Source organism: Sciurus vulgaris, assembly GCF_902686455.1.
Source record: "Sciurus vulgaris genome assembly, chromosome: 13".
NCBI lineage: Eukaryota > Metazoa > Chordata > Mammalia > Rodentia > Sciuridae > Sciurus > Sciurus vulgaris.
In genome coordinates, this window is record NC_136474.1 from 98,305,638 (window position 1) to 98,326,020 (window position 20,383).

The window sequence follows — 20,383 nt, forward strand, 5'->3', positions numbered from 1 at the left end:
ACGCATGCGCACGCGGGCGTGGCAGTGGTGAGGCCGCGATCTGCATGAGGTCGTGGCTGCGTCCCTGCCGTTTCCAGCTGTGACCTGCTGCAGCTCGGGTGAAGCCAGGAGAGGGCCGGGGTCTCACCTGCAGCTCCCTGGACACAGCTCTCACCACGGCTTCTGCGACCACGCCCGCACGTGTGTGTGCCCCTGCTGCAGACCAAGTGACCCCAGAGGCTGCGCACGCTTCCGAGGGCAGCTGCCAGGCCTGCGGGGACGTCTGCGTCCAGGCTGTGCAGAGGCCCCCTAGAGCAGCGGTTCCTGCAGCCACTCCTACCCGCCGGGGCCAGTTCTCCTTTCACTGCCTCTTCTCCAACGTGCGGCACGGTCAGAAGTTAAACTCCTTGTCAGTATGACGAATGTGAAAAAGTATCTTATTGTTGTTTTGTTTACTTACATTTTTTAGGACTAGAAATTGAACCCAGGCCTCCCCCACCCCTCAGGCACTCCGCCACTGGGCCCCTTTGATTTTATTTTGGGGCAGAGTCTCACTAAGCTGCCCAGGCTGTCTCGATCCTGGGAGTCCTCCTGGGTAACTGGGCTCTCAGGTGTGCACCACAGCACCTGGCAGGCTGGCTGCTTTCTTTCTTCTTCACCTTTTATTGGTGCATTACTGTTGTACCTAACAGTGGGGTCACGCTTTGTGCTGCACATATCATGATCTGGTGAGCCGTATTCCACTGGCATGCTGATTTGAAGTTTACTTCTCTCACTACTGGTCAGTTGAAGCTTGTTACATGTCACATTAGTCCACTTGGGTTTTCTGCCTTAGACCACAGAACCTATCAGTTGCACATTTACTCTCCGGAAGCTTGTTGTATATTACTGACTTTCTGAACATTTTATATCTTCCAGAGACACCCTCGCCTTGGCCAGTCTATCACATCCTTTAGACACCCACCTATTTTTATAGTGGCGACTGTGGGAGGTCCTGCCTGTGGACAGCACCTCAGCAGGCCCCTGGCTGTCCTGCCAACTGCAGGCCTGCATAGTGGCCCCTCCACAGCACCAGCTGCTCCCCCACAATGAGTCATGAATAGAGATCTGCTGGTTCTGGTTTGCTGGCTGAAGTCTTCCCACTGCCCAGGAGAACGTCCCAGCTACCTGCATGCCATCTCTGCTTGGGGGCATTGGGCTCCCTGGAAGGTTGTCTCTTCCTTCTCACAAGTGCCTGGCCTCCTTCAGTGGTGTTAATGGGTCAGCAGAAGCATCTCCCTGCTTAGTGACTTATTTAAAATTGCACTGTTATTGGAATGCTTTCTTCTTTATTGACAAAAGGAAGTGAAGGAGGGATGACAACAGGGACAGATGACAGTTCCCTCATGTCAAGACGTTGAGAAGGAAGCATGTTCTGTTGGGTGTGGTCATGTCTTATTGGTGGAATTTGTAAAAGGGAAACAAAGGGGATCTTGCAAAGTGTCCCCTCACTGAGGCCAAGAAGGGCAGCAGCTGGGAGCTGTGGAATTCTTGCTGGACTGAATGCTTCTCTTGCCAGCTGAGTGCCCCTGGGGCAATGGACTTCACCTCTGTGCTTTGGCATCCTGGTCAGTCAAGGCTATTAATAGAGTGGTGACCGCAGATGAGAGCCTGGGAGGGTGATTATGACAATTAAATGAAGTGACACGCCCCTCTCAGAAGCTCCTGGCAGTTGTCAGTGGCTGAGAAATGCTACCTGGTACTCTAAAAGGCAGAGGGGCCACTGCTAAGCTGAAGCACGACACATTTTAAAAGAACCTAGAGAGAAACTACAAGTCGTAAAAGATAACCTTCAGTGAACGATTAAAAATTCAGGCAGAAATAGGGAAGTCACAGACGGATGGATCTCTGTTCTCTCGGCTTCTGGTGGATACTTAGCATGTGCACATACTTATTATCACCATGAACGAAACTGAAAGACTGGCCTTCAAAGCACGGTGGAGGGGGCTGGGGTTGTGGCTCAGTGGTGAGCGCTTGCCTCACAGGTGTGAGGCACTGGGTTTGATTCACAGCATGGTGTACAAATAAATGAATAAAATAAAGGTCCATCAACAACTAAAAAAAAAAGAGAGAGATTTTAAAAAAATACCCAGAGGGGCCACAAAAAACAAGGTCTGAAGCAAGTACTATCTACACTTTCTCATCTTTGGACAGAAATACAGGACTCTAGGAAGATTTTCAAAGTGAATTTGAGTGGAATAGTGTTTGTTTAACCCAAGTTAATAGCAGAGGTCATTTTAGAACAGTTAAATCCTTGGAAGTTGCTGTACCAACATTCGCAATCATTAGTAACTGAATTCTCCTTACCCCCCCCCCCCCACTTAAAAACACAGATCCACAGACGCCTGCCCACAGGCCTCTGCCATCACTCTGGGTGTGTGGCTCTGTCCCAGGCTCTCAGCTGGGCTTTGCACCCCAGGACCTCAACCTCAAAGGAGGCACCCACAGCACTGGGAGGCACCTGCCAGGAAGTCAACAGGCAGGAGAAGGCCTCATTCAGGATGGTCCTGGGACCAGTCTCTGACCTTCTGCAAAATGCCCCCTGAGCTCGGCAGGATAAAATCTGCAAACACCTAAGTCTTAAATGGGAGGTTACCAAAGCTTCCTTCCTTTGAAAAATTTCCTATCAGGTGTCCTATCATCAGAACAGGCTCCCCTGAACCACGACTCTCTCCACCGCCTTTCACCAAGGCACAGGTAAGGTGCACGTGCTACACCAGTGCTGCCCCAGCCCAACAGTACGGCACCAGAACACTAGTCCTGCCAGGCCCACGGCATCCCATAACACCCAGAGGGATAGAGAATGACCACAGAACAGCAAGTGGATGTCAAGCCCAGGAGGGTGCCAAGGGAAGAATGAGCACCGGCGGCCACAGCACCAGAGCAGACAGGTGCCCGTTGGTGGCTGCAGATGGGCCCAGGCTCCGGGTCAGCGCAGGCCAGGCCCAGGAGCAGGAGACAGCTCTGCCAAGGCGGAAGCCAGGACCCAGCCGTTTGTCTCCGCCCTCATTGCTCAAAGGGAAACTGCTTCTTCTCCTTCTCCTTGGGGGGAGGGCGGGAGCAGGATCCTTCGCGGGCCGCAGGTGTGTCCTTAGGAAGCACTCTGGCTGGAAAGGACCCCCAGCCCGCCCCTCACCTGCCACCTGCACCTCTTCTCCGCAAGGAGGGCTGTCTCGGGGCCATTGTCACCTCCCTCCCCTAAACTCCTCCCCCACCTCCTGCCGCACCCCTAGGCCAGCACTGCTTCAGCGACCCGGGGGTCCCCACGCCTGGCTGGAGACCACTCCTGGAAACGCGCCGCTTCCAGTCCCCGCTGCTGTGGACCGGCGTCTACACCTGCGCCCACCGCCTCTCAAGGAGGATCAGGAGCTGGGGTCGTGGTGGACAGTCTCGGAGGCCTCGGAGCGGCCACCTGCGCGGCTGCCCAGGTGAGCCCCGCTCGCCCGCCCGCGAGAGGGACCCGGGGTCTGGCCGCGGAGCGCGCGCACCCGCCCCCAGCGCGCGCCTCCGGGAGCCAAGCGCCGGATCCGCCCCAGCCCGCGGCGCCGAGGCGCTGGAGACGGGCTCCGGGGTCGCCGCGCGTCCCGCGAGGTTCACCCACCGGTGCTGCGCTCGGCGCTCCAGCCGAGGGGCGCCGCGGTCCCGGAGGCCGTTCTCCCTGCCGGCCCGGCGTGCTGGTCCTGGCGCCACGCGCGGGCGGCGCGGCACCGGCAGCCTGGGGCCGCTGGGCCGCGGGCGCTGCCTTCCGGGGTCGCGGGCTGCGAGCGGCGGGCCGCCTGGGCCAGCGGCGCGTTCCGAGGCGCGCGGCGCGGTGACTGGCGGCGGCCGCTCGAGGGACGGGCGCGCACCCGCTTCCCCGCCCCGCCTCCCGGCTTCCTGCGGGCCAGGTAAACACCCGCCCGCGCCAGGCGCGCCGCCCCACCTGGACGCGCCGGCGCCGCCCCAGCCCCGAGGTCTTCGGCGGCTGTCCACGCGCAACTCCGGGACGCGCGGGGGCCCAGACTCGGAGCGAGCCCTCGGGGCAGGGGCTCTGCCCGCACTGCTTGCGACCCGAACCGCCGCTCACTGGACTTTTACCTGCCTAAACCAGACCTCGCCAGAGGGGCCAGATGCAAGATGTATCTCCACGCCTGTGTCATAGCGGGACACCGAGACCAACGAACACAGCGCCTGGCCCTCGTCCTCCCCGCCCCACGGGGTCCAGTGCACAAGGTTGACTGACAGCAGGGACTTGACTCCAGTGAGGAGAGTCACCGAACCTGAAAGGGATGGACACGCTGTGGTCCTTACAGAGCCGCCACTTGCTGCACCTGAAGCAGGAGCCAGTACCACCCAGGTGCTCCCTGGAGAGCTGGCATCCACGAGGCAGGCAAGGAAAGCACACCGGAAACACAAACCTAACAGCACCTCCCTCAGCATAGCTGCTTTGAATGTGCCTCTGCCTCTCTCTTGACCGACAGAAAGCCAGCGGTTCACCTCACTCTCCAGAACATCAGCTCTGTGGAGTCAGACAGATCTGGGACTCTGCCAGCCTCCCCTGGAGGTGGAAAGGTAGCAGGTGGGGAGATGCTGGATGAGACCCCGGCATTTTTCCTGACCCCGGCCCCTGGGAGGGAAGGGGTTGACCCTTTAGGAGGCAGCTGGGGCCCCACAGCCTCTTTATCAAGAAGCAGAGCAGGACACCTTCTCTCTGTCCCCTGGGCCAGCTGCTCCCCAGGCAGAGCCTCCTGTTCCAGTGTGGTTCAGGCTGCTCCCTAATACCCTTCTCAAAAACCAGAGCACCCTGTACACATGCTGGCATTTCTAAGATAAATACTTCCACAATAATATAAAAACAGTCTGGTCCTTTTCTCGGAAAAGGTGTCCAAAAGAGGAGGGAGCAAGAGGGCTCTGGGAATTCAAGGTCGGAAGGGAAGAGCATGCTGGTTATGCCAGAGATCCGCGTTGTCTGTTACCAATTTCCCTGCCCTGTGACCTGTGCTCGTTTTAGGTGAAGGATAAACCGGTGGAGTAAGGAGCCAGACAAGCACTGAGCTGCCCGGGAATCGCTGTACACCCAGGACCTGTTTGGGTACCACAGACAGCTTCTGCCCCATGTCTCTCTGCTTCATGGCCTCCACCAACGGAGGAGGGGAGACCTGTTCCTGCCTGGGGGTGTCATTGAGGCTGGGCTTTGGGAGCCTCTCAGGCCACACTGGAGACAGCAGCATCTGTGCTTCTGTGTCTTGTCGCTCCTGCTGACCTTTTTGTGGTCTGCAGAAATGTCACCTAGCTAGTGTCATCTGCGCAGGTGTCAGGCATGCCAAGCTCCCGTTAGGCCTCTTTTTAAGTATTGATGAAGCCTAGCCAGCATATTTTGTAGGGATATAATGCTCATGTGGAAAGTTTCCTCAGACAGTTTTAAAGATTCATAGGTACTTCAAAGAAAACATCTATGAGCAAGTAAGTGATACTGTTTAATGAAGAAGTCCGTGAGCATTTAGAAGGCCAGGTGTAGAGGCTTTCCCCAAACCCTCTGGTTAAGGACAGGCCCCGAAGTCAAGGACAGAGGTGAGGAAGCAGAGGCTTGCGTAAGGATGACCATGCAGCCTCAGCAAAGGATGGAAATTCATTTCACGGGGGGAATAGAAAGTCACTTTCTGACAAGCAACAATCAAAGCCTCATCACATCTTTGGTATTTTTAAGAAAGTCATGCTGCAGTCACCCCCTTCTCTCTCTGCGCTTCAGACCACCAGAGGGCAGGGAGCGAGGCCTCTCGGCTCCTCACTAGCAAAGTGTTTTGGGCATGACGTACTCTCAAGAAGTTTCCTTGAGTTAAACTGAAGATTACCCAAGCTAAAGGAAGTTAATTTATCTAACTCGTTTCCAATGGACTTCAGACCGCCTGTGTTTTGAGTTTTCTTTTTCTCCTCAATGGATTTACCTTTGTAAACTTATATTGATTATAAAAGGGCTGAACTCCATGTCCATTCCTGGTCTGTGATTAACACTTGGCTGGGGGTATTCACAAAGCAGATAGTCCCCTGCGGGTTGTGTCACCACACAGTCAATAACTGGGCAGACTCTGGCGTGGTACTGAATGCAAGGGAATCGGGCGAGTGAATTTCACAAGTGCAGTGTTAGAAAACCCTCATGTGACCGAGGAAAACCCTCCGGGCTGTGGACCACAGGTGCCCAAATCCACATGCTCGGAAAGCCGCTTGTCACTTCACTTAAGGCAGAACACCGGGAATAAAAGCAAAAAAGAAAGAAAGGGAAGACGAGATATGCCGGACTCTGGTTATGTGAGAGAAAACAAACCTTTTGTAAATTTTTCTACCATTAATCCATTGATATATTTTTATAAATTTACAAAGTATAAAAATATACATATGAAATTTATATTTATAGCTTTGTAATTTATCAATAAAAATAAAAGTACACAGTTATCCAGAGAGATGGAAGTCACTGTTAACTACAGAAATATGTGGGCGAGTCTGTATGTGAGCAGGAAGCCTGTTGACGTTCAGTAAATGTCGTACCGTGTAGGCGACTACCATTCTGATTCTGCTGCCCTTTCTGTGTTTGCACTGTGACCCCTAACTGTGGATGGGCTGCTTTCCCCTAACCCTCCTGAACCCTTAGGGCCCCCTGAGGTCACACATAGACACTGAAATTGAGTTAAGGGAGATTTTCCAAAGGTCGTCCCAACTGGTCTTCTGTCTGAGTGACTTCAACCCTCTTGCTGTGGGGGCTGATCTCTGTCCTCCCCCCCGAACCTGGGGGAGCTTTGTGACTGCCTCCACCCCTAGGGCAAGGCTCCCTCTGGCCCTGCGCATCTTACTCTCTGGGCATTTCACCCTGGAGACCCACCAGGCTCTGAGCAGCTGCAGGGTCTGCCGCATGCCCCGTTCTGCTGCAGCCCAGGGAAGGTGCTTGCCTGCCCAGAACCAGCAACAACTGCTAGACATGGGAGTGAACAGCCTGAGGGGGAAATGCCTGAGGTCACCCCGCTGCGAGTCTCCCAGCTCTGCGCCCTGACATCGCAGAGCAGAGGAGCACAGCCTGCTCAGGGTGCTGTTCACACCTGGCCCGTGGAGGCCACGAGCACAGGGCAAGGACTGTCGCTCTGCTCCACTGAGTCTGGAGCAGTGTTTGCTGTCTGGAGCCATCACTGATGGGCGGGGGACCGCAGGAGGCTGCAGGCGTGGACTGGATGCCCGTGCTCTGTTGATGGTCCACCTCATCAAGAATCACGACCCCATGTCCGGAAGGACAGCAGCTCGTTAACCACCAGCCTGGTTGGTCCAGCACTGTGTTCTGTCAGCCACTATTGACTCAGTCCTCATGTTTATCAAGCACTTAGGTGAGGTGCGTCCCTAGCCGACTTGAAGCCTCTAATCTGGAGAGAGACGTGCATATGGCTGAGCACAGAGGAAGAGAATCCAGGGCAGAGAGTGGGGGGCGCGCGTCCAGGAACGGTTCTGAGTGGAGAAGTTGTGGATGGGTAGAGGCTGGCGGGAAGAGCTGTGCGCAGCGGCACTCACCAGGGGAGATGGGAAGGCAGAGGTGCGGCCTGCCACCACCCCCAAGGAACAGTACAGCCAAGCAATCACGAAAGCTGCGTTTAGCCGACACCTGCTGTGTGCAGGGACCTTGCAAGTATTTACTTCCTTGATTCTGAAAGCAGCCTGAGACCTTCTGTGGTGGTTTTCAGATGAACTCAAAGGGGGCCAGTGACCTGCTGGTGATCACGCAGCAGGACTGGTGGGCACCGGAGCGGGAGACAAGCTTCCTCAAGCCCACGTGGGCAGACAACCTGTGCCTGTGAAGACTGGACGTCCCTCTCCCTAGTCTCACCTGAGCCTGTGTCCACAAGTGCACCTAAGCCGGTCAGTGCAGGTTTACAACCACCCTGGCCTGCATTGGGAAGAACACCAGGGATCTGCAGCAGCCAGCTGGCACGGCGTCACGGGCTGTGCAGCGCAGCCTCATCACCGTCACCCTCGGCAGGAGTCTGGGTAAGGCTCACATCAGACACCACCCAGGGAACACCTCGAAGCCATGCAGTCCTCTCCTGCCTGGCCTGAAGCTCCTCTGCATTCTGCACTGGAGGGCCAGCCCCACCTCCGGTGCCCTCTTCCTCACGGAGGAGCTGAATGACTGAGCCAGTGTCTAAAGCTCTCTGAGCCTCAGTCCATCATCTGTAATGCAGAGCCAACAGCCATGCTTCCCTGTGGCTGAACCCTTTCCCCAGCCTGGGCTTCCGCTGACTTGGTAAGGTGCTCCCTCGGTTGGTGAGGGTGGGTGGCAGAGCCCTGGCTGTGTGGGGTCTGCAGCTTTCTCCTCTACTTCTGCTTCCTGCCCTTGTGCCCGAATGCGATGGTCCTCCCCACCAAGATGGCTTCTCTGGAGTGTGTCCCCGGCAGTGGAAAACCCGTTCCTCCCAAGAACCGTCACCATTGTGGGTTGAACTGCGTCCCCTAAAGCTGTGCAAGAACGCACCACCCGTGAACAGGACCCAGCAGCCACGTCAAGACTGGCATGGTCCCAGTCCCAAGGCTGGGGCCCCGGTAGGAAGAACAACCAGACGGAGGCCGTGGGACAGGCAGAGCCCAGCAGGGCAGCCACAAGCCCAGGGTGCCTGGGCCGCCAGCAGGCAGCTGTAGGAAGCAAAGGGCTCCTCCCTGGATTCTTGGGTGCACATTCCTGCCCATGCCTTTACGTCAGACCTCTGCCCCCCAGACTGAGAAGGAATGTCGGACATTTAAGCGCCAAGGAGGTGGACTTCATCTGCAGCCCTGGAAACCAGTGCAGTCCTCACAGAGAGGAATCCAGAGGCCCCCATCCTAGAACACCGAGTGGAGGTGGAAGTCAGACAGCTCAGTGACGGGAGACGCCGTGGTGGGTGAGGGGAGCAGAGGAGGTGTCGGGAGGACCAGACGGAGGGCTGTGGTGCCTGCTGGAGGGAGTAGGCCCGGGCCAGACTTGTCCCCCTCCAGGCACCCTCCCAGCTGGGCCAGCTCTGGGGTCCAGCCAGGGATAGTCTCCAGCCCTGCTGGCACCTGTCTGCTGAGAGCCCAGGACACCCTGGGCTGGTGCCATCTGCTGCTCTGCTCCTGGAGGTGCCAGTCACATCTGGCATCTGGCCTCTCTGAGTGTGAGCTACATGCTGCATCATTCCAGGCACTAGCCTTGGGTCCCAAGTCCGGGTCACCGAGCCCCTGGCAGTGACCATCTCAAGCTCAGTGGTGAAGACCAGCATCAACAGCAGTTTGCATGGGGGCCTGGGAAACCCAGAGAATGGCAAATGAGTCTTGTCAGAAGGCTGGGAACATCCCAGCAAATGGAGAGGGGTCAGGGAGACATGGGGAGGCGTGCCAGCCTGTAAGTGGTGCACCTGTGCAGCAGAGGCTGCCTGGGGACCGTGGGTGGCTGGGCAGGATGGAGTGGAGAGGACACTCTGGAGAGAATCTCTATAATCAGGCAGCCGAGTGGGACTCTGGTGATGAGCCTCCTCATCCTCCCATCTCCTGCCTCTGAAGGCCTCCCTGGTCTAACAGGCCAGAGCACTACCTAAAAAATAGGGAGACCAAACACCTCAGCTCGTCTGCCAGCTGCACCCTGTAAGCCTCCTCTTGGAAAGAGCGTTTGATGTTTCTGTGACCTCACGTCTCCAGAGTCCAGGTGAAACAGGAGTCAGTGATTGTTTGACATGAACAGGCCGGTAGCCTTCAGGGTACGTCTTCTGGTGTGTTTAAAGTGCTCACCATCACAATTACGAGGCAATGACTAGATTATGCAGTGAAATGGAACCCAGTCGTTTTTCCTGCAGGGAACACACTTCCTGTCTTTTTGACTTTGCTACCCTTTAAAGAATCTGGTGAAGATGAACAGGGCCAGGTTGGCTCACGTAATCTGAGCATCCTCTTTCTTGCGTATGGGAACTTTACAAATAACTGTTCTCATGGAACCAGAAGAACATTTTCAGGAAAGCAGAATTTCTCTCCTTGCATAGGATGTGTGCTGCAGGTGATTGGAACGTGAGCGCCTGCCACAGCCACACTGGGCACAGGGCACAGGAAGGATCTGTGACCTTCTCTCTGAGAACTCCATGTCCCAGGACTGACTTTTTGGGAGCTGGGGACTGACAGCTAGGCAGAGTGGACATGGCCTTTCCCGCCCTGCAGGGAGCCTCCAGCCACAGTTCTCCATTCCGTGAGCGCTCGCCGACCGGGAGGCTCAAGCCCTGCCTGAGGAACCACCTGGACTCAATTCCCACAGATCTAAGTGGCCCACAGTTCTGTTGCCCCCGAGGCGTCTGGTGGCTCCTTTGCGTCAGGGATCCGGAGCTCCCCCTAGGCTTCGCAGGTACTGGCAGTGGCTGCCATCCACCCCATGCGCGTGAGCCTTTCAGTCCTGAATGGAGCATGCCCAGGGCTCCCCGACCTTTGAACCTCACCGTGCTCTGCCGCTGCAGATCCCTCCCCTCTGTCCTCTCATCCTCTCGCTGTGGCTCAAGCCCCCAGACCGTTTTCTGCACTCTCTCTGCTGGGCTTTCTTCTCTATCACCCCCTCTTCTGGTGACTTAGGGGTCCAAGTCAGTCCACCGCATGCCTTCACTTTCACAGGATGAGAAGGTTCTGGAGCTGGACGGTGGTGGCACACTTAATGCTGTGGTACTGTGCACCTGAAAAATGGTCATGAGGGAAATTTTATGTTAACTGCAGTTGACCACCATTGAATCAAAGCAAAGCTCCTGCTCCGCGACACCTTCCTTCTACCGCTGCTGAAGCAGCCTCTGGTGACGGTGCCAAGAGCATCCACATAATATCAGCAAAGACAGGTGCCTGCTTTGAGCACAGCCAGCATACAAAAGTCCATTTTTACAAAAAGAATGGAAACCTGTCAGATCCCTGCAGGTCCCCTGGCTCGCTCTACATGAGTTGTTTCCAACCTGCCTCTGTAGAAGCACAGGTCTATACATTTGGCCCGTGAAGTAGTCACCTGTCACATGTCCCTGTGCAGCTAAGGAGGAGGGCAGTCTGTGAGTGGGAGGAGAAGGCACCTGTCGCCTGTCCTGATCTCCCTCTATCAGAACACCTGTTCTGAACAGAACATCTGGGAAATGGCACCGAGCCCCTTCTGAAGAGCCGTAGTTTGCATGCTTCACCTGCAGTGCTGTGGACACTAGGTGGCAGGATCTCCTGGGGCTCCAAGGTGGGTCTCCAGCCGTGCATGTGAACTGGGACGTGAGGCACATGACTCATCAGCAAGGTGGCAGAGCAGCTCAGGCGAGGCTGGGTAGGAGTGGGCGCTGCTCCCTCATTCCTCACGCCCGTCACAGGAAGCACTGCCTCTGCTCCGAGCTTGAGTGTGTCTGTTCCGTCTGTCTGGCTCTGACTCCTCCGGGGGAAACAGCTGCAGTGACCACAAGTCACCAGCTGTCCAGGGACACACCCTCGAACAAGACACAACTCGGACCCTGTCCTGGCTGTTCTGGCCTCTGGGGGGCTCAGGCACCTTGTTTGGGGATGCTGATTTGGTGCCACGGAGAGTCGCACTCCCAGGGCTTTGTGCCACTGTTTGCTCACAGAGCTGTCCCCTGCAGGCTCTCAGGAATGGCGTGAACCATCGCCGTCACCACCGGGGAAGAGGAGCCAGCCAGGTGCCCTAGAGAAACAGAACCATAGCAGAGCGTCTGTGTTTTACCTGTGCCAACAACCATCCATCTGGAGACTTATTCAAGGAAATGGTTCGTGTGGTCGAGGACCCAACCAGTACAGAACCCCAGCCAGGTCAGGCTACAAACTCCGGCGGGAGCTGATGCTGCCATCCCGAGAATTACTTCTCCTCAGGGGACCTTATTCTTTGCTTGTAAGGATGCACTTGATTGCCCGAGATCCACTTGTATTATCCAGGGTCACCTCCTTTACTTAAAGCTGCAGATTATAGGTGCCAATCACACCAATGAAACACCCACAGCAACCTGGAATAGCACGTCGTGGAATAACTGGGGATAGAGCTCAGACAACTTGGTGTATAAAATTCACCTGTTGCAGGAGGCACTGACTGCTTTCTGAGATCATTTGGGAATTTGTGCAGACTTTCTTGACTGATATGGATATTCTAATATAAGTGACTAAAATAGTAAATGGGGCCTTTCCTTGCAGCCCCCAGAGTCATAGTGCAATTGAGTGCTTGACTTTTATTGCTGGGGAACATATACATGTGCATGCTAAAAAGCATTTTTCATTTTCTCCCACACTTTATAAACATTAAAGAGACAATTGCCCTTAGGATAGAAATCTGGATGCTTTTAAAATATAGCATTTGTTCAAGTTGAAAAATAAAGCGCTCACGGAGGCCTCTGGGGTGTGTCTGCCTGGTGCGCTGCATCCTGATGGGCTTTCCGTGCTAATGCGTGCCTGTGAACTTCAGAATGCCAATTATTCATTGCTTACAGGGATGCAATCCGTTTTCTGCCGACTCTCATGAAAGAATGGATGAAGGCAAAATTTCAAATGCTGTTCTACAAAATTATCTCATCATCTCCAGCCTACTGTGGAAATTCAGAGGAGATTCTGTGCTGGCGTGTAGCTCCGCAGACCTGCCCTGGTCCATGCGTTCTGGTTGTTCTGTGAGAAGTTCAGCTTCATCATCTTCAATAGACACTTTCACACCAAGAGAGAGCAGGCAAGGCCGGTGGGGGAGGCAGTGCAGGCAAGGCCGGTGGGGGGAGGCAGTGCAGGCAAGGCTGGTTGGGGGGAGGCAGTGCAGGCAAGGCCGGTGGGGAGAAGGCAGCCCGCCCCTGAATGTGGAGGCCCTTGGGAAAGCCTGCCCTGCCTTCAGTGGTCCGTGGTTTCTGCTGGCTGTGGAGTGAAATGCTGTCACTCTGACAGCATCCCCTTTCTGTGGAGCTTTGATTCATGGTCAAATGCAGACACCACTGGGAGGGATAATGAAATGGAAGCCACCAATGATTTTCATTCAGATGGACACAGTGGGGTTCGTCCCTGACCCCTCTTACTAGGGTCAAGGCAAGATGGCCAGCGGACATGTGCCCTTCATGCGTCTTTCCTACCTTCCAGTCTGACCCAGAATGAGCCTGGCAACGAATGTTCTTCAAAATATTTAAAGAAAAATTCTTTATCATCATTTGTGAGGCATTCAGAGCTCATTATGCACCGAGGCCTCAGACGAGGGGCGGGGAGGGAGCCCTGTGGAAGGAGCATGGAGGAGGTGGAGCCCTGAGCTGACTCAGGGGTGTCTGGAGGCAGCGGCTGGCATTCAGAACCAGTGCGAGAGCATCTCCAAGGACACACGCAACGCCTTTTAAACATGACACAGACTATGGCAGCACAGATCAGCCTCTGGAACCATCCTTCGTGGTCTTGCAGCCATGTGTCAGTTGGTTTGCACACTCCACTCAGTTTGCCTGTGTCCATAGCAGCTGCACAACCCCCCACCCAGCCTCTGGGCCTGCCGACCTCAGCTGAGAGGGGAGGCGAGGATGCTGGACCCCGATGTGGCTCGCTTGTAGTCTGGTTGAGCTGAATTCCCTCCCTGCCTTCCCCTCTGACTGTCACCTGGTGAGGAAAGCCTCACCTCGGTCAGGCAGGGTGAAGGGAAGCAGGGAACGGCTGTCCGAGATCACGTGAGGGCAGAGAAGGAGAGATGGGAGAGGTGCAGGACTACCGGCGCAGGGGCAGCTTCCTGTGCAGAGTGAGGCCAGGCAGAGACCAGGTCTCTGGGAGGGGCTGCTTCCAGCTGCGGCCGATGCTTCTGAGCAGCTCCTCTTCCTGTCACACGGTCACCAGTGTGGGTTTGAGTGGCTCCTGGTTCTCACACCCTGGTGACATTCCGTTGGCCTAGAACTCCTGCAGAGCAGCTACCCACAGTAGGGTGATTCTAAAAAGTGAGGCTGGGTGTGTCTCCCTCATCAGCACCACGGTTGGTGGCAGTGTCTTTTATGCTTTATATTCCTTTTCTTTCCTCTTTCGTTTTATGCAAGTAGGTCTCAGAGGATCTTGACTTTGTGTGGCAGGCATTAATAAATACTTGTGAGTGAAAGAACATGCTTAGTTATTTACTTAGTAATTCTGTGTTTGGAAAAGTATGCAGCACTGAACCTGGAACACAGATTTTCAGTCATGAAGAGTTGGGGTCATGTGAAAACCGTCGTAAGACCGGGATTGGACGCCTGGCATGAGCTAGAAAGCCCAGGGCCATGCTCGCGGTCACGGCTGGGTCCTCGTCAGTTCCGTCGCCTCCTTATGAGAAACAAGCTGAACTCATTACCAAGCGTGGACGCCAAACAGGCTTCTGGAAGCGCTGGCTTTTCCCGGTGGCTGGTTGGGATGTTTCCAGTATCACGGTGATGTGATCCCACAGTGCAAGGGTCTCTGGAGTGGGAGGCTGTGTAAACTCGCAAGACGCGGGGAGCTTTAAGCCCTTTAACGCCGTCCTTAGGTCCCAGTCACAGAGTCTCAGACCCCAGGAGATGGGGCCGGGAGAGTCAGCACGGCCTGTGGCATCTCTCCCTGCCCACCTGCCTTGGGGCCCGGGTGGCCTGCGTCCTGCAGAGACGTGCTCTGCACTCAGCAAATGCGCCGCTGTGGCTGGAGGGCAGGTGCCCTTCCCCTCCCGCCTTGAGGCACTGGGTTCCGTAAGGTCGATGCACACGAAGCTTGTGAACCGCGTCTTATTTAACATATGACAGCATGTTAGTCCTGGGAGGGTGCTATGACCTGAGTGTGTCCCCCAAACTCATGTTGAGGTCTCACCTCCAAGGGTGCAGTGTTGGCAAGGGCCTGCGGGGTGATGGGCCACGGAGCCAGGGCCCCATGAACGGATTCCTGACCCCTTCCAGCTGCTGGGCACCTCTGAGCAGCAAGCGGCCCTCGGCAGGCGCTGCATCTATGTCCTGGGCTTAGCCTTCTCAGCCTCCATGGGTGCGTGTGTGGTTTTAAGTCACCAGAAATGGTGTCTGGCTGCAGCAGCAAGTCCAGACCAAAATAAAAACATGCTCACTGCAAAACACCGTCGTGGAACTTCATTTTGTGAACGTAGATCATTTACGCATTCCACAGTGCTATGGCTGCACACGAGGTGTCCCCACAGCGCCTGTGTCCATGCAGGAGTCGCCACGGGTGAACGATGAGATTACAAGAGCTGCAACCTGATCTGTCCATCCTACTGTGACTGGACTGGCCAGCTGGTGACTGCAGGCGGGGGGGTCTGGCTAAAGGTGGAGGCTCACTGGAGGTGCGTCCTGGAAGGAGCACCTTCCCTGGGAGCCTTCCCCTCTCTCTGCCGCCCACCCACAATGAGCTGAGCAGCTTTCCTCCTCCACGGCCTTCCACCATGCTGTCTGCTGGGCTCACAGCAATCGTGTTGGCCGATCGTGGACAGAACCTTGGAAAACGTGAGCCAAAATAAACTTTTTCTCCACCTGCTTCTTGTCAGCAGATTTGGTCACAGTGACAAAAAGCTGACTAATATACACAGTGAAAAGATTAATGTTATTTCTGATGTTTTATAATGTGTTTCGGTAAAGAAGTTTCATGTCATGGAACGTGCATGTGAGTTTGTTTGTAGAGAGGTGACCGGTCAAAGGGTCTGCAGTGTGGCAACCGTATTTCCAGATGCCATCCTCAAACCTGGGCCACTCTGAACTGTCACACTTTCAGACTTGCTGCCTGTGGGAACAGGCCACCTCAGAGCAGGAGTGGCTGAGGGGCTTCCTCTCAGGACCATCTCCTTTAGGCGAGTTGCCTGTTCACAGCCCTGGACTGTTTTTATCTGAGTTTATCGGTCGTTTCTTAATACTCTGTCTTGACACACTAGGAAAATCAGTCATTTGTGCCTCAGTTGGAAAACTGATTGCCAGTCTGTTTTGACTTTGTGGCAGATCTCACATCCCTGGGCTGAGGGATGAGGTGAAGGGGAAGAAAGGGTTGGTCTCTGCTGTGTTTCAGGAGGTGAATTCAGCAGGCAGCTGATCGGGCATGGACTACGGAGAGCTATCCCTGCAGAGGGCTGACTGATCCTGGCAGCGGCCCCATTGTGTACGGACTCCACACCTTCAGACTGAATATGAGGTCGTAGGCAGGTGCCCTGAAGGGCAGTAATCAGGGGAGTTTTCCGGATCTTCCAAAGACCCCCAGACTCTGGCCCCCTGGACAGTGTGCTTTCCATGGCTGTTTGCACCCTGGGCTGCCAGGGCCTCTTCTCCCTGCTGCCCCCCACTCTCAACTGACCCCCACTCTCTAAGGAACTGTTCCTCCCTGCCATTGGTTCTAGTGGGGTTGCCAGTGGTGGGGTCTGTGGCCTCAGCCCTGGGGATCCCCATTCCTGCCCAGTGATCAGCCCAGGCCGTCTGGAAGCTTGCCTGGGCAACCAGGGTGCATCCCAGAATCTCCCACCTGGAGCTGTAGGAGGGAAAACCTTCTTTGTGCATGGGTGGAAAGAGACTGTCTTCCTTTTGCAGTTGGAAAATAAAGCCCTGAGGTTCCCAGAGACCATTCTAGGATGTCTGCATGTGGGAGAGCTACTTCCAGGAGAGTCCCCGGGGTAAAGCGATCTTCCAGCAAGCGAGGAATTCTGCCCTCCAGCTCTTGGTGCCTGGACTCCCACAGGCTTTCTGATTAGAGCACACAGAACACTCCCTGTGGACTAATCCGCCAGGAGATCTTCTTTAATCTACAACTGCAGAAGGCTGACTTCACCTCTTCCTCCACAACACTAATTGCAGTGGTAATGGTAACAGCTCTGAGTGCTGCCCCAGGGGCTGCTGCTAACGGGCCCTCCCTGGGAACCAGGCCACCCAGGGATTCATGCCCTGGCTTCCTTTCATCTTCATCCAGCTCTGGCTTGGGAAAGGAGGGCAGGTAACTTGGCCAAGGCCGCATGTTAGACTCACAAGTGGTTCCAGAGCAGCTTGATTTCTGAGCCAAAGTTTTCAAAGCATGGTTTATGCCCACTTGAGAACAACGTCACTGTTCCAATTTAACTTATCCCCTGCCCCATGGCCTTGAGGGCCACAAGTGTTGGTAGACTTGTTCTGACCATAACAGCGCAATAACCAGCACCACGGGCCATTCACCAGGTAAGGGGTCTGTGCAATGCCTCACGGGGGATGCCCAGGCAGGTGACAGGGCTGCACATCAGCCCATGTGGGACTATTTATCAGGCGACAGGGCTGTACAGGTAGTTCATCAGGACTGTTATCAGGTAGAGGGCTGTACAGGTAGCTCCTAGGGACCTTTATCAGGTAAAAGGGCTGCATGAGTACCTCAGAGTGGACCTTTATAGACCTTACAGGGTCCTTACTAGGTAACACTGTGATGTATAAGCCTCATAGGGACCTTTATCAGGAAACAGGGCTGTACAACTATTTCATAGAGGACCTTTATCTGATAACAAGGCTGTATACAAAACTTATGGGGTCCTTTATCAGGTAACAGGGCAGTATACAAATCTCATTGAGACATTAATCAGGTAACAGGGCTGTATATAAACCTCACAGGGACCTGATTAGGTAACAGGGCTATACATAAACCTCGTAGAGAATTTTATTATGGAACAGAACTGTACAAGTACTTCATAATGGAATTTTATCATGTAACAGGGCTATATATAGAAATCACAAGGACCTTTATCAGGTGACAGGGCTGTACAGGGACATCTTAAGTACACTTTTTAGGTAACAGGGTTGTTCAGTACCTCATAGTGGACCTTTATCAGGTAGCAAAGCTGTACATGAACACTTAGGGACCTTTATTAGGTAACAGGGTAGTACTTAAAGTTCATGGGGTCTTTATCAGGTAACAGGGCTGTAGAAGTACCTCATAGTGGACCTTTACCAGATAACAGGGCTGCATATAAATCTCATAGGGCCGTTTTCAGGTAACTGAGCTATACTGCTATCTGATAGGGACCTTTATCAGGTAAAAGGTCTGAGCAGGACCCTCCTAGTGGGCCTTTATCTATTAACTTGGCTGTACATAACCCTCATAGGGACGTTTATCGGATAACAGGACTGGAACTGTACCTTATAGGGACATTTATCAGGTAACTGCTATACGAGATCCTCGTAATGCATACTTATCAGGTAACAGGACTGTACATAGCCCTATAGGGACCTTTATCTGGTTGCAGGACTGTACATGTACCTCATAGTGGACATTTATCAGGTAAAATGTCTGTACATAAGATTCATAGGTGCTGTTATCAGGTAACATGGATGTACAAGGACCTCATAGTGAAGTTTCATGAGGTAAATGGCTGTACATAACCCACATAGGGACCTTTATCTGGTAAGAGCACTGTACTATTACCACTTAAGGACATTTATCAGATAACAGGGCTGTACAAGTACCTCATAATGGAGCTTTATCAGGTAATAGGGCCTTATAGGTACCTCACAGTGGGCCTTTATCAGGTAATAGGGCTGTACAGGAACCTCACACAAATTTTATCAAGTAAGAAGCTGTACAGATACTTCATAGTGGACCATTTTAAGGCAAAAGGGCTATACATAAACCTAATAGGAGAGTGGGCTACGGAAGCACCTCATACTGCACCTTTATCAGGTAACAGGGTTGTACAGGAACCTCATAGTGGACTGTGGCAGGTAACAGGCTGTATATAAATATCATAGGACCTTTTTTAGGTAAGAGGGCTATACGGGCACCCCATAGTAAACTCTTTTCAGGTACAGGGCTATACATAACCCTATGGGAACATTTATCAGGTAACAGGGCTGTATATAAACATCATGGAACCTTTATCAGGTAACAGTGCTGTTTATGAACCTTACAGTCGACTTTTATTATGTAACAGGGCTACACATGAACCTCGTAGTGGGCCTTTATCAGGCAACAGGACCATATATAAAGCAGATAGGGAGGAGGGGCAAGATGGCAGATTAGTGTGAGCAGCTTTTCTCTTAGCTCAGCCACCCAGAACTTAGCAGGAATACTAAGCCTCCCAAGGCTTAGAGTGAAGTCGTGGGACTGGAGAGGTGGTCTGCCCTAGCTGAACTGGAGGTGGGTTAGGTCATGAATCAGATATTTAAAAAACCCTCTCTCCACTGGAGTTTATCAGTCACCTGCAGAGAGCCAGTGCAGGTGCCACCTTGGGACAGCAGGACGGGGCCTGGGACAGTGGCACCCAGATCCCTGGCTGTCGGCTAGGTCTGCGTGGGCCTGTCTGAGCCTAGCAGGTCTGTGGAAAGTCAGAAACTGGCAGCACCTCATCCAGGGAACGCGGGTGAGAGGCTTGAGGGAGCGGGTCCTCCCCAGCTCCGGGAGTCCCACGGCTTGGGGGCATTGACGGGACCAGCTACAGAGGTCAGAAGTCTGGAAGAGAGGGTGTGAGGGCACGTTGCTCAGCCTGCCCAGCCAGCGGTCCAGCACACAGCGGGTTCCTGGGCCCGCCGAGGCTGGCACATTCCCGTTCCAGCACCAGCCTGGTCCCCGGCTCCCTCCCCAGCCACACTGTTGCCACCCACGCTGATCTAACAACCACAGGTCCCCTGGACCTGCCAGGTCTGGGCCAGTCTGGCACCTGACAAGGCCCTCCCGCTCCTCAGTCCCCAATCTCCCAAACCCCAGCCCCCAACCTGCTCCATTGCTCTGCCGACTAGGTCGGCACCAGCCCATAGCCCTGTGAGCCGGGCCATGGCTTCAACAGACCTGCCTTGAGCAGCACGTGGCTTTGCAGCTGGCTGCAGGTCCTGGCACTGGGACGTGACCCAACCAGCGTAGACCACGTCAGGGGACCCACACACCACTTCCCCACCAAACCCACCTGGTCCAGGCCCCAGGATCCAGCACCAGGCCCTGAGCCACCTGCCACCAGACATGACCAGCTGCTTTGCCGCCTGCCCGCAACCCAGATTTGCTGGCACCACTTTGCCTTCAGGCCTGCAGCCTGGGCCACCCACACTGATCGCCCAAGAAGGGAAGCTGGGAAGTCTTCACCCCAACCTTCAACACGGCGAGCAAGGCAGTAAAAGGAAGGACACACCACCCAGACTCCCACTTCCATCACAGCTCAAGAAGAACAAAAGGAAACCAGGTGTGAACACACGCACCGTCGTGTCCACCGCAGGGCTATGGCCCTTATCTCTCAGCCTCGCCCAGCGTGTTTCTCGGTGCTGTGTGGCTGTTGTTGTTGTTTGTTGTGGTGGTGCTTCTGCTTTGCTTTTTGATAGTGGGTTTCAGTGTTGCTTTTGTTTTATTTGAGTGTGTTCTGATTGGTTCAAGGACTCCTGCACATGTGCATGTTTTTTTCTCTCCTCGTTTCTAGTCTTTTTTTCTTTCTTTTTTCATTCTTTCATTTTTTTTGTTAGTGGGTTTTTTTTTTTTGAAGGTGTTA